Genomic DNA, 10580 nt, shown 5'->3' on the forward strand with positions numbered 1-10580 from the left:
TTTTGGAAAATAATTCTGGCAGGCAAAGATTTATACGGTTGGTAATCATGTGTATTCTTATCTTTTAAGCCGTAACAGATCGCATTGCGTGGCGGTTTGAGACTGAAACTTCGCTGGAAAGAATGTAGATTGATGAGGGAAGTCAAAATGGCAGAGTCTCGGGCCACAATCTATCAGTCTGGCTTGATTGCATGAGTGGTCGTTCTTCAAAAGCATCTTCCAAGTCATGACCTCAACCACCAAGAACAGACAAGTGTGAACACAGGCTTCCGACTGCAAGATATATCGCATTGTTTCTTTGGTATTGACCAAATGCTGGAACTCACTCCTGAACATTGTTGCAGTCCACATCATATTTGTGAAGCAATTTAAGAGGCAGTTCAGCACCACCTTTTCAAGGTGTGTTTGGGAAGAGTTGTTGGCACAGCCAATGACATTCACATCTCATGAAATAGTAAGCAAAGAGCCCACAGTGTTGGGAGGCTGTATGTTAGCATGGATAGAGGATTGGCTAACTACCACAGTTGTGGTAAGGGGCATGTTCAGGATGACAACTTGTAACTCGTGGTGTACCACAGGGATCAGCGCTGGGGCCAACATTATTTACAATATATATACGAATTACTTGGATAAGTAAAGTGAAGGTACTATTGCTAAATTTGTAGAAGAGACAGTTGATGTGAAAGCAGGTGGTGAGGATGACATTAGATATCTGGAGAGGGATATAGACAGGTTAAGCAAATGAGCGAAAGCTTGGCAGATGGGAAAATGAGGTAATACAGTTTGTCAGGAGGTGAAGAACTGAATATTAATGGAGAAAGCTTTAGAATAGAGGGATTTGGAATCACGTCCACGAATCTCTTCTTCCAATTTCAGAGAATAATAGGGAGGCAAATGGAAGGTTGGCCTTTTCAATAGAGTAGAAATGTAGGGAGGTCATAGTGAACCTATGTAAGGCATTAGTCAGGCCACAACTGAATACTGTGAACAGTTTAGGGCCCTTTACCTGTAGGAAAGATATATTGGCATTGGAGGCAGTCCAGAGAAGGTTGACCATGATGATACCAGGGATGGAAAGAACGTCTTATGAGGAGAACTGAATAGTTTGGGCCTGTGCTTATTAGAGGTTGGAGGATTAGAGGTAACCTTATTGTCATGTACAAGATTCTGAGGAGACTTGACAGGCTCGACGTGGAAAAGTGGGTGTGTCTGGGACCAGAGGAAGTAACCTCCAAATAAGAGATTGCATGTTTAGGACAGATAGGAATTTCTCCTGAGGGCAGCAAATCTGTGGAAAGTGATACTACAGAGGGCTGTTGAGCCTGGGTTGTTACGTGCATTCAAGGCTGAGATAGATTTTTTTAAATCAGTAAGCGAATTGAGGATTATGGGGAAATGGCAGCAAAATGGAGTATATGTTTCCCAGAATAATCGTGATCTGAACAAATGGCAGAGTCAACTCAATGGGCTGATTAAATAGTAAATTGTAATTCTGTTCGCCGAGCAGGAAGTTTTTGTTGCAAACGTTTCGTCCCCTGGCTAGGCGACATCATCAGTGCTTGGGAGCCTCCTGCGAAGCGCTTCTTTGATGTTTCCTCCGGTGTTTATAGTGGTCTGACCCTGCCGCTTCCGGTTGTCAGTTTCAGCTGTCCCCTGTAGTGGTTGCTATATTGTGTGTTTGTTGATGGAATTTGTGGATGAATGCCATGCATCTAGGAATTCCCTGGCTGTTCTCTGTCTGGCTTGCCCTATGATAGTAGTGTTGTCCCAGTCGAATTCATGTTGCTTGTTGTCTGCGTGTGTGGCTACTAAGAATAGCTGGTCGTGTCGTATCGTGGCTAGTTGATGTTCATGTATGCGGATTGTTAGCTGTCTTCCTGTTTGTCCTATATAGTGTTTAGTGCAGTCCTTGCATGGTATTTTGTACACTACATTCGTCTTGCTCATGTTGGGTATCGGGTCCTTCGTTCTGGTGAGTTGTTGTCTGAGCGTGGCGGTTGGTTTGTGTGCCGTTATGAGTCCTAGGGGTCACACAACAACGAGCACCCGAGCTACAAATCTTCGCACAAACTTTGAGTAAATAGTCAGGAGGAAAAGGAATCAACTGTCAATTCCAGACCAGTCAGTGTTGGGAAGCCTAGAGATTGTAGGGGGTTGGTGCCATTTGGGCATTGTTACTGGATTTAACATCTGGAGTTTCAAATTGATGCTGCTATGGCCCCGATGCAATTTGAAATCAATTTATGTATCTGGAATATAAACTTATCGCTGCTTTGGTGATCTTATCAATTATCATAAGTACCTATCTTGTTCACTAAGAACCTTTTTTTAAGGAAGGAAATCTTCAGTCCTTTCCCAGTTTGGTGAATGTGTCACTCTTGATCCAAAGTCATGTGGTTGACTCTTAACTGCCCTCTGAATTGGCACTTGGTTATTTTTTGGGAGACCAAGTGTCACGTTCCATGAATGAATAAAGAAAAATATTCAGGACAAGATTGTCAATGTCACTGTCAGTGAAGGGAAGATTGCGATCTAGTGATACTGGTTAAGTAGCCCAGAGATCTCGGTCTTCTGAGAACAAAAATTAAAATCCCATCATGGATGCTAGTGGACTTTATTTTCAACGAATAAAAAGATCTGGAAATGAGAGTTTGTCTCTGTACTGGCAACCAGGAAACCATTATTGGCTAAGACAGTGAATTGCAGCTGTTGGAGATCAGCAACAAAAGGCACAATTGCTGGGGAAATGCAGCAGGTCTGGCAGCATCTGTGGAAAGAAAACAGTTAATGTTTTGAATCCAGCCTAATTTTGAAGGGCCACCGGACTCAAAACAGTAACTTCATAGATGCTGCCAGAACTGTTGTTTTTGTCCAATCATTACAGAGTGTTGTGAAAGTGTTCTTTTAGGGAGGGAAATCTACCACTCACAACCGTACACACGCGTGCACACGCTCACATCATGTCACTCCAGACCTACTACAATGTGGTTGACTCTCAACTGCCTTCTCGCAGGAAGCAAATTGCTCAGTCCAAAGGCCATGAGGGATGGGGAGCAAATGTTGGACGTGCTAGCAACAATCCCATCCCTCAAAATATTTTCCTATATATTTTAAAGCATAGGTTAATGAAGGACAACCAAAACAAACTGCTATGGGAAAGTCATGCCCAACTAACCTGATTTGCTTGTAGTTATAAATATTGTTTTAAAATCCTCTTCAGAGAGGACATTGGTTCCATCATTGTTGCAATGCTGCATGCAATTTCTGTGCTTTCTGCGACAGGAAAGGTGTTGTGAAACTTGAAAGGGTTCAGAAAATATTTACAAGGATGCTGCCAGGGTTGGAGGGTTTGAGCTACAGGAAGAGGTTGAATAGATTGGAGCTTTGTTCCCTGGAGCTTTGGAGGCTGAGGGGTGACATTAAAGACATTTATAAAATCATGAGGGACATGGGTAAGGTAAATAGGCAAGGTCTTCTCCCTTGGGGTGGGGAAGTCCAAAATTAGAGGGCATTGGTTTAAAGTTAATGGCAAATGGAGTTTAATATAGATAAGTGTGAGGTCTTACATTTTGTATAGTCAAATCAAGGTAGGAATTTCATGGTGAGTGGTAGGACCTTAAGGAGTGTAGTGGAACAGAGGGATCTAGGAGTACAGGTTCACAGTTCTCTGAAAATGGAGTCACAGGTCGAAATTTTTTGGCACACTGGCCTTCATCAGTCATGGCATTCAGTATAAAATACCGTATTAGATTTGAGATAAGCACCAAATCTGTTTCATATGCAGTATTTCAAACCAAGAGATGGAGGGGTGCAGGTTCATAGCTCCTAGAAATTGGAGTCATGGGTAGACAGGGCGGTGAAGAAGACTTTCGGCATGCTTGCTTTCATCAGTCAGAGCACTGAGTACAGGAGTTGGGATGAATTGTTGCAGCTGTCACAGATTCCACACAACAACACAAGACGTGACCCTGCCCTCCCCTGACTGACTGTCCCTTTGCATATCAGGGGGAAGACACCCCTTTAATTGTGATGATCAGAAAACAAGCCATCCTTCAAAAAAAAGGGCTGAGCTCCCCAATATTTGGACAGAGGAAGGAAGTTCTAGTCTGGGTGAAGATCAATCTTCATTGCGTGTGAGAGAGAGAGAGAGAGAAAGAGCAGTAGCAACTTCAGACGTTCATGGTCCAACTTCTGAAAAGACCTTTCTGATTTGCAGCTGTTTATGGGCTTGTAATATTGAACTGCAGCATATTGTAGATCTTCAGTAAGCCCTGCCAGTGCTTCTATGTGGTCTGAAATTTATCGTACAATTCTTGTATTCCCTATGTATCTGTATCCAGCTTCACCTTAATTGTATTCCCCTCTTTATCTCTTTTCCTCCACCCTCACCCCTCCACACATCAGCATATCATTAGACTATAGGAGCAGAAATTATGCCATTCAGCCCATTGAGTCTGCTCCACCATTCAATCATGGCTGATAAGTTTCTCAACCCCATTCTCCCTATAACCTTTGATCCTCTTGATATTCAAGAAAATATATTCAATGATCTTACCTTCACAGCCTTCTGGGGCAGTGAATTCCATCGCGTCCCACTCTCTGTCTGAAGTTTTCCTTATTTCTGTTCTAAAACGTCTTCCCTTTACTTGACGGCTGAGGAGGAGGCATAGAGGAGCGTGGTGTGCACTTGTAAACTCCAGAACTTCCCAAACTTCACGAGTCAACAATAACGCTTTCTGGAGCAAGAAATGAAAGTGCTGACGACAAACTGTGACACCACAGGAAGTGAAATAAGGCCATTCAGTCCATTGAGTCTGTTCCACCATTCACTCATTCTTGAGTATCAAGGGGCTCAAAGGTTACGGGAGAATGGGGTTCAGAAACATATCAGCCATGATTGAATAGCAAAGCAGATTCAATACGGTAAATGGCTTGTTAACCATCCCTGGGAAGAAGGAGGCAACACAATAAGTTGTTTCTTGGGACAGGTAAGATAATGTTATTTTACAATGGTGTGACAAAAGGACAATTAATTCTGCCTGTAGAAGGAAAGCCCTGACATAGAGGGGTTAATTGCAGGGCAGGCTGTTTCAAACAGACAGCTAACCCTCAAGGATAAGAAGGTAAACTACAGACCTGAGGTCTCCAGCAATGTGAGGTGATGTTAGAGTCTTAAAAAAAAGTCACACCACAGATTTGAAATTGAGGAAACGCCACCAAAATTCAACTCCAGAATGATAAAGCAGCAGCAGTACTTAAAAGAATAATACTGCATCAAACCCCTGGACACTTCCAGAGATGGGCACTGTCGGTGGAAACCCAGTTAAATTCAGCCATCAACTGGGTGATAGCCAGGTTTGGCGGGGGGGCGTGGTGAAGCTGAATGAACTTGAAAGGTTTTGTTTGTGGTTGCTACGTGCAATGAAGTGCAAATCATTGTTTCAGCATTTGATTGTCTGTGCGGTTTCTGAGTCAGGAGCCAAATTAAGGTGATTCACCCACAACCACACCAAGAAGCTGGGGTTAATATTGACTCCATTGCATTCAAGAGAATGTCATCAATACTGTTACAAAGCGAAGGCTGAACCCCGCCCCACCACTCTGCAAGATCTCAAACCGAAACGTCCAAAGAGTGGCACGTTGTCCTTTAATCTGTAAAGTCAGTGTGATAAGTGGTGTAACCTGCTGTAGTGTTAAAAGTAAATCCCTGACACTTTAAAATTGACAATCAGCAATTTATTTAACCAACTCTCACGGTAAACAAATGAACAAAATTACTAACAAACTGAATAAATCCGGAAAAAGTACTGAGTATTCTGGAATAAATCAAGATTCTTCTGGTATGCTGTTCCAATCAATACATGTCCCACTCAGATAACACATAATAGAATTTAATCTCTCAGATTACAACCAGGTTATGTGTCTTCCGGAATGTTCTGTGCCATCTTCTGTTGGGGATGCCTCCTCCGATTCCTCTGTCAGGAATGTCCTTCTCTGTTTTCCTAAATGATGCTTTCTCTAATACACAGATGACAGAGACCGCCAATTCTTTATGATAGGATTGGTCCTGTTGTCAAAACTTTAGGATTTAAATTTAATAAATTTTTGGTACCAATGGGGCTGATTTAAATTGATTGGTGAAATTGCAAATGTGTTTTCTTGTCCTGCTAACTGTACAGCCCTTTGATACAAATGTTTCAGTTCAGGTGCTTTTTGTTGTGATCATGCTGCTCCTTTAAGAAGATGACGTTGTTGGTTTATTTTCAGGAGGGGTTGTAAAAGGCTTCCCATTCATCCAGGTTTAAGGTTTTCGCTAATGGTTAACAGATACTGGCTAAGGCAACAATCCGGGAAAAAGGTTTGACATTTTATTTTCTAAACCACTTCTACAATGAAAGGGCAGTTGTCCCATTCTTTTCCCCTGGTTTGGGTTTTAGCAAGCAGTCTGTCTGAAGCTGCTGCAGGAAGAGATGTTTCCTGATTCAACAGATGTTTCTGGCTGACTCTAAAGCTTCAGGGAAAATAGTACCAGCGTATTCAGCCTCTCCCTGTAGCTCAAACCTTGCAACCCTGGCAACATCCTTCCAAACCTTTTCTGAACCCTTTCAATTTTCACAATGTCTTAAAAAGACGTCTACTTTACTCGACTATTGTGGGAGAATTTTCTGCATGACGCGTTCTGTCTGAAAGAGCCCTCCCCTGTGCTGTGACAGAGCTGCAGTGACTTTCAAAAGCCTGACAAATGTGGTTATCAGTCAAAGATTCATTGGGAGAAGCTTCTCAATCACATCTGTAAATGGAGAAAGTGTTTTTAATAATGAGACATGAATAAAGGCTGCATTAATCTTTTGTTCTGAATATATACTCATACATCTCAAAACAGAGCATATGAACCCGGTCACAAGAAGTCTTCGGGAGTATAAGACACCAATGCCTATTTCCTGACCAGGACCGACTTTACACAGAAAACATGGACATTTTAAATGAATGGGGTGCCATTCGTTTTAAGATCAGGTGAACTTAAGAGGCACAGCATTGGCTTAGAAATGAGAGATCCTTCACACACACACAGCCAAAATCATCACTGCCATTATTATCAAATTAGAATTTAGGCTGGATAGGCTGGGATGTTTTTCCACTGGAGCAGAGGAAGTTAAGAGGCAATATTTTCAAACCATGAGGGGTAGACTTGGGTTAATGGTAGCTGTCTCTTCCGTAGGGGGGGGGATTTCAAGTCCAAGGACGCGTTTTTATGGTGAGAGGAGAACGATGGAAGAAAAGATGTGGGGCAAAATATTTACAGAGTGTAGTTTGCCTGGGGAAACAGCTGCCAGTGGAAGTGGTTGAAACAGGTACATTAACAATATTGAAAAGGCGTTTCAACAAATACATGGGTAGGAAAGCTTTATAAGGATATGGGCCAAGTGCAGGAAAATGAGGTTAGTGTTGACAAACATTTTGGTCAGCATGGACCGGTTTGAGCTGAAGGGCCTGTCTCTGTGCTATAATACTCTATGACTGGCGTCTCTTCGTAACTCTGACAATGTTGAGTTTCCACATGAAGAAGGAAAAAGTGAGGAATGCAAATGCTGGAGATCAGAGTTGAGAGTGTGGTGCTGGAAAAGCACAGCAGGTCAGGCAGCACCCGAGGAGCAGGAGAATCGATGTTTCAGGCAGAAGGGCAGCCAGATGAATATCTCACTAAATCATGCTGAATAAAATCTGATCTCATTCGTGAACTCTGATGTGGAGGTGCTGGGGGAGGACAGGTCAGAAGTCACACAACACCAGGTGAGAATCCCAATAGATTGATTTGAACTCATGAGCTTTCGAAGCACTGTTCCTTCATCAGGTGAAGTGATGAAGGAGCAGCACTGATGAAGGAGCAATGCTCCCAAAGCTTGGGATTTCAAATAGACCTGTTGGACTGTAACCTGGTGTTGTGTGACTTCTGACTTCAACTTCTTCAACTGCGCATTCATGTTGAACTTGATGGGATACTTTATCCAACTCGGCGTAGTTAACTCATATCGCTTGGAGGGGTTCATTTGAAACCTTTCAGGAGGTGAATTCAACAAGATTGAATTATTCAAAGTTACTCAATTCTAAACTTACATCAGGACCACTAGTCATAGAGAGGTGCAGCTTGGAAACAGATCCCTCAGTCCGACTCGTCCACGCTTACCAGATATTCTAAATTAATCTCGTCCCATTTGCCAGCACTTGGCCCAAATCCCTCTAACCCTTTCTGTTCAAGTCCCCAACCAAATGCCTTTTAAATTCTACCAGCTTCCTCCACTTCCTCTGGCAGCTTGTTCCATACACGCACCACACTGCATGAAAAGTTTTCCCTTTCGGTCCCTTTTAAATCTTTCCCCTCTCACTCTAAACCTATGCCCTTTAGTTCTAACAACATCCTGATAAATCATTTCTGATGGAGATGTCAACGTTTCGGGTAGAACCCTTCTTCAGTCCTGAGGGATCATACCTGAAATGCTAACTTCTCCACCTCCTGGTGCTGCCTGCCTTGTTGTGCCCAGCCTCCTGTTTGTCTATTTTAGATTCCAGCATCTGCAGTTTTTTATTTTGTCTCTAACAAATGGTGGAGCAGATTCGATGGGTCAAAATATCCTAACTTCTGCTCCAATGGTCTTGTGGTCGTAGGCTTGTGCGGGTCCTGGGCTCAATGAGCAGCAGCGCCCACTGGAAGCAACGTTCACAGAATCATAGAATGACTACAGTGAGGAAACAGGTCCTTCTGCCCAACAAGTTCACAGCGACCCTTTGAAGAGTAACTCACCCAGATACATTCTCCTACCCTATCACTCTGCACTACCCCTAACTAATGCACCACACCGACACATTCCTGGACACTATGGGACTATTTAGCTTGGCCAATTCGCCCAAACATGCGCACGTTTGGACTTTGGGAAGACACTGGAACACGCAGAGGAAACCCACGCAGACACAGGGGGAAATTACATGCAAACTCCACACAGACAGTCACCCTGAGGATGGAATCAAATCTGGGTCCCTGGCGCTATGAGGCAGCAGTGCTAACCACTGAGCTACCATCCCCCCTTCCCCCTCCACTCCCACAGGAGAAAACAAAAAAAAAGCCTACCAACTCTCCCACTAACCCCACTGACAGAAAGGGCAGGAGGTTCAGTCCTGGGGGTGACCCTCAGCAGCGTTACCGGCAGAATCTGATTGTTAGGAGCATTGGTGCCTCCGCTGGTGCTTGTTCAAGCTGCAGGACATTGTGAACCTCTGCCCACACTCGGGGCAGGCAAACGGCCTCTCCCCAGTGTGGACCCGCTGGTGCGTCAGTAGAGTGGAGGAGACAGCAAAGCCCTTCCCGCAGTCGAGGCAGGTGAATGGCCTCTCCCCAGTGTGGACCCACCGGTGTGTCAGCAGGTGGGAGGCCTGGGTAAAGCCCTTCCCGCACAAAGAGCAGCTGAAGGGCCTTTCCCTAGTGTGGACCCGCTGGTGCTTCAGCAGGTCGGAAGAGCGTGTAAAGCACTTCCCGCAGACAGAGCAGGTGAATGGCCTCTCGCTGGTGTGGACCCGCTGGTGGGCCAGCAGGTCAGAGGAATCGCTGAAGGCCTTCCCACATTTGGGGCTGGGGAAGGGCTTCTCACCGGTGTGGACTCGGCGGTGAATCACGAGGTGGGAGAAGCGAGTGAACACCTTCCCACAATCGGGGCAGCGGAAGGGCCTCTCCCCTGTGTGCACCCGCTGGTGCCTCATCAGGGCGGAGGAATCGCTGAAGGCCTTCCCACACTTGAGGCAGCTGAAGGGCTTCTCCCCTGTGTTAACCCGCAAGTGCCTCAGCCGGGCGAAGGAATCGCTGAAGCTCTTCCTTCACTCAGGGCAGCTGAAAGGCCTCTCCCCTATGTGCACCCGCCGGTGCCTCAGCAGGGCAGAGGAATCACTGAAGTCCTTCCCACACTCAGGACAGGAGAATGGCTTCTCCCTGGTGTGACTGCGCCGATGTGTCTCCAGGGCAGACGGGACACGGAAGCCTTTCCCGCAGTCGCCACACTTCCATGGTTTCTCCATGGCCGAAGCAACAGTTGCACACAAACGCGTGTATGTCCCCTCCCTGCCTTGAATTCCTCTTTCCAGGCCAGATAACTGTTTCAGGCTCCACACTCAGTGCGTTGCTGCAACAGTAGGGGCTCTCTTCCAGTCCCACTGATGCTGAAAACGTACTGAAACAGGAACCAATTGGATCACAGTTGAAAATTGTTGCAGTCCTGATGGATTGAGTGACTCACAAATGCTGGAGAATCAGAGTAGAAAACTGCAGGTCAGGCAGCATCTGAGGAGCAGGAGAGTCAATGGTTCAGGCATAAGCCTTTCATCTGTTGATTTTGAAACTTCATCTTCAGATCAAATACTCTGAAAAGAGATTACAGAAGTCATCACTGTCAGGCCAGGGTAGAAATTCAAAACAAGCTATTCTACTTTCTGCAGAACATTATTTTCTTTTGTTATTCCACAAAACTGAAAGCACCATCCTTCTCTTTCTCTCTCCCTCTATTCTCACTCCATTCTAATTCTCCTGAAAGTGCTAA

General features: G+C 44.8%; 1 pseudogene; it reads right to left on the minus strand.

The window, feature by feature from the left end:
- Positions 1-9165: 9165 nt before the first annotated feature.
- On the minus strand, positions 9166-10062 carry LOC148143135 (uncharacterized; annotated as a pseudogene).
- Between the last annotated feature and the right edge of the window lie 518 nt (positions 10063-10580).

The sequence above is a fragment of the Chiloscyllium plagiosum genome, unplaced genomic scaffold (assembly GCF_037043375.1).
Source record: "Chiloscyllium plagiosum isolate Xiang-an unplaced genomic scaffold, Cpla_swu_hap1 HiC_scaffold_27, whole genome shotgun sequence".
Classification (NCBI taxonomy): Eukaryota; Metazoa; Chordata; class Chondrichthyes; order Orectolobiformes; family Hemiscylliidae; genus Chiloscyllium; species Chiloscyllium plagiosum.